Here is a 3,720-nt window from a genome sequence, read left to right on the forward strand (position 1 = left end):
TCACCCCCACCCCATCCCACCCCACACCAGTCTACCCCATATACCCACGTTGTTTAAAAGGGGAAGACTGATTCTGTGTTTTTCAAGGGCCCATGTAAGGCCTTCCCTCTGTGGAGGTCCTGAGCTGCACACAGATGGGGCATGTGTGGGTGGAGAGGCTCCTGGATAACTGTTTCAAATTTAAAAGGAGAGATTTGCACACACAAATCTGAGAGCTTTATTTATGCATCAATAACTTTATTTGAAGACCTGGTAAAACTGGAAGAAAAAAAAGGTCCAGTTCAAGCTCAGTCCTCCTTGTCACCGTCGCCCAGGGTGAGCTTGTCAAAGAGGTACTCTGCCATGCTGACTTCTGGCGCCCCCATCTTAGGCAGGTTGCTAACATGGTCCCGCAGCTTCTTGATGAACTCAACCTGCTGGTCCAGGTGGCGGGTCTTCAGGAAGTGGCACAGGTGAGGGTCGTTCTTGTCAGTGGCCAGCTGGTACAGGTCGAGCAGGCTCTGGTTGACGCTCTTCTCTAGGTGCAGGGCACACTGCATGGCCAGAAGGCCGCTCTCCCAGTTAGTGCGGTCAGGCTTTCTGAGGTCTTGGAGACAGAAGCGGCCCCCGTGACAGTTCTGGAGGTGCATCAGGCTCTCGATCTGCTCCTTATGCTTGTGAGAGCAGCGCAGGAAGAAGTGGGAGAAGCGCTTCAAGGCCACGTCGTCCCTGTCGAAGTAGAAGGCCATGGACAGGTACACATAGGAGGCATAGATCTGCAGGTTGACCTGACCGTTGACGCCGGCCTCGCAGTCTGGGTGGTAGTTCTGGCACTCCTGCAAGGGAGCGGGCATCATGGCTGGCGGCTTGTGCACGGTGGGCACGAAGGCCACGGTGAAAGCGGAGGGGAAGCTGCAGCCGCGAGTCTGGCAGCGGCGGGCACGGAGGCAGCCGCCGTCTCAGAGCATTCCCAGAGTGTGTGGAGACGGGATCTTCGAGGCGTTTCCAGGGTGGGCTCTGGGGTTAGGCAGTGGGCTCCGCCATGGGACTGGAAGGCAAGTCCGTTTTTGAGGGGTCGGAAGCAGGAGAGGATCCGTTGGGGTCAGAGAAGTGCGCGAGCATGGTGTTCCAGGTTCCATCCAGGCCTGGGTGAGGCAGGGAGACTACGATGAGCATCTGGCTTGTATAATTTTAAAATGTTATTCACGAATATAAGTGCAACCAGTTGGAGTTAATCAGGTGCGTGATTTCTGTGCACAACTTATTTGAATAGGGCCCTAATGTGATTGTTTTATTAAACAGTCCTCTTCTGGTATCATGGTTATATTTACTATTACAGAGTTCTTTTTGAAGGCAGCTCTCCTCAGTGACTTCAACACCCATACTAATGACACTTCTGATAGGTTCTTCATTGGGTTCTTGGACCTCATTAACTCCAGTGATCTCCACTTTTCTGTTTCTGGTCAAGTTCACACTTGTCTGACAGTGGAGTGCCACCTCCAGAGTCTTAGTGAATCTTTGCACCTCTGCAGCTTTCACTCTTTTTGACCTTCATGTTTGCTCCCTTTGTTCTCTCTCATCTCCTAATCTTTCAGCACAGTCCTAGAAACCCAGCCCTTTCACCTGACTTACCAATTTCCTTCCTCTTGGGTAAGTGCAAACTTCTCTTTTCTCTGTCAGAAAACAAAAGACTTAGATGCATTCTTAAAGAAAACACATGTGGATGTATTCATCCCCTTCAGCCTCATTTGTCCTTTCATTGCCATTCAGCAAGCATTTTTTTAACCCCTCAATTATGTTGTATGGAATGAGCCACAGTGGTAGGAAATACCATTGATCTCAAATTGTCTTTCATTCATTCTTTCAACAAATATTTATTGATTACCTAATGTGGCCCCTGGCACTGATCTGGGATTTGGGAATGTATTAATAACAAAGAGTCTGTTCCTATGGGATTTGTATTCCAGTGAAGCAGACCAAAACAAAATAAACTGCTGTTTTTCTTTCTTTATTGTCTCAAGTAAATACATATAAGATATTATGCATGTATATGAAATTAAAAGGTCAATATATTTTCTTAGAAGTTAAGGGTGTTATAGTAGGAGACATATACCAATCTAGGTATTTGTAATTAATTTATCTGTGCATCACATTAATTCAACAGCCATTTATATATTACAATTATGTGTCAGACACTGCTTGACTCTGGAGATACAAAGAAGAATCAAACATGATCTCTGTTCTCAAGGTACAAGATCAAGTGATGGACTGTTCTAAGTGCTCTCAGATGGCTTTAGTTTGGAGAATATAGCTGTTTTCACTTAAGGTTTTATTACAATGGCTTTGATTAACTTACCTATTGAGAGGGTTTCTATTTCTCTTAGAAAGCTCATGCTATCCTATAATCGCTTATGAAGAAGCAAAGGATCAAATATCCAATGTCACACTGTAAACCTATTTAAGCAGTTATAGAGGCATTTAATTGTTGAGTCTTTAAAGAAATAGAATAATAACAATGTCTTTTTGATAAGTTTATTTTAAAGTTAGAATCATACATTAAACATGGAAGAGAACTACATGATCAATTTCTCAGTGAAATAAAATTGTATTCTATGTTTGCTTATCATGAGCTCTTTATTGCAAAATTCAGGCTTAAAATGAAGAAAGTAAGGAAAACAACTAGGCCATTCAGGTATTATTTAAATCCCTTATGATTATGCAGTGGAAGTAACAAGTAGATTCAAGGGATTAGATCTGATAGAGTACTTGAAGAACTATGGATGGAGGTTCGTAACATTGTACAGAAGGTGGTCACCAAAACCATCCCCAGAAAAAGAAATGCAAGAAGGCAAAATGCTTGTCTGAGGAAGCCTTAAGTTGCTGAGAAAATAAGAGAAGTGAAAGGCAAAGGAGAAAAGGAAAGATATATACCCTTCTGAATGCAGAGTTCCAAAGAATAACAAGGAGAAATAAGAAAACAAACAATACAAAGAAATAGAGGAAAACAATAGAATGGGAAAGACTAGAGATCTCTTCAAGAAAATTAGAGATACCAGATAATTTCATGTGTACATGGCTTGAACTACCTTATAAAATAGAGCTGTCTGTTAGATTATAATATTCAGGAAATAGTCAATCTGAACTGGAGCTGTGGATCAGATGATAAAATATGCAATGAGTGACAGGAACACCACTTGTATTTTTTCTGGAAATTTCTATATAGGAAAATAAAAGATACTTTCTAGAAATGTGAAAAAAAATATTAGCCTGATACTGTTCATTCTTAACCTTTTTGGGAATTTGAATAAGTGATTTGTTTTCCCTTAATCTTAAGCCTTTTATTTTAAAAAGATGATCTTGGACTATATCCTCTTGCAGATACTGTGGTCAAATGATTTTATGCCCAAGGATATCAACTCTTGGCTGTGAATCAAAATCATTTGAAGAAATTCTCAGGTCCAGGCTTAAATCCTGGCATATGTACAATTGACCCTTGAACAACTTTAGGGTTATGAGTGTGAACTCCAACACAGTCTACAATTGGGGTATGATTTTACAGTTAGCCTTTTGTATCTGTGGTTCCACATCTTCATATTCTGCTGCTGCTGCTAAGTCGCTTCAGTCATGTCCGACTCTGCGATCCCATAGATGGAAGCCAACCAGGCTCCACAATCCCTGGGATTCTCCAAGCAAGAGTACTGGAGTGGATTGCTGTTTCCTTCTCCAATGCATGAAAGTGAA

At 42.2% G+C, this 3,720-nt stretch overlaps 1 pseudogene across 1 annotated transcript; it reads right to left on the reverse strand.

Annotated features, from left to right (window-relative positions):
* Positions 1-216: 216 nt before the first annotated feature.
* On the reverse strand, positions 217-1,671 carry LOC147340099 (ferritin heavy chain pseudogene; annotated as a pseudogene). The gene has a single exon (XR_015159036.1). The product of XR_015159036.1 is annotated as a ferritin heavy chain pseudogene (transcript).
* Positions 1,672-3,720: the final 2,049 nt, after the last annotated feature.

The sequence above is a fragment of the Bos grunniens genome, chromosome X (genome assembly GCF_055505025.1).
Source record: "Bos grunniens cultivar Pamir isolate PY7600 chromosome X, Bosgru_T2T1.0, whole genome shotgun sequence".
Classification (NCBI taxonomy): domain Eukaryota; kingdom Metazoa; phylum Chordata; class Mammalia; order Artiodactyla; family Bovidae; genus Bos; species Bos grunniens.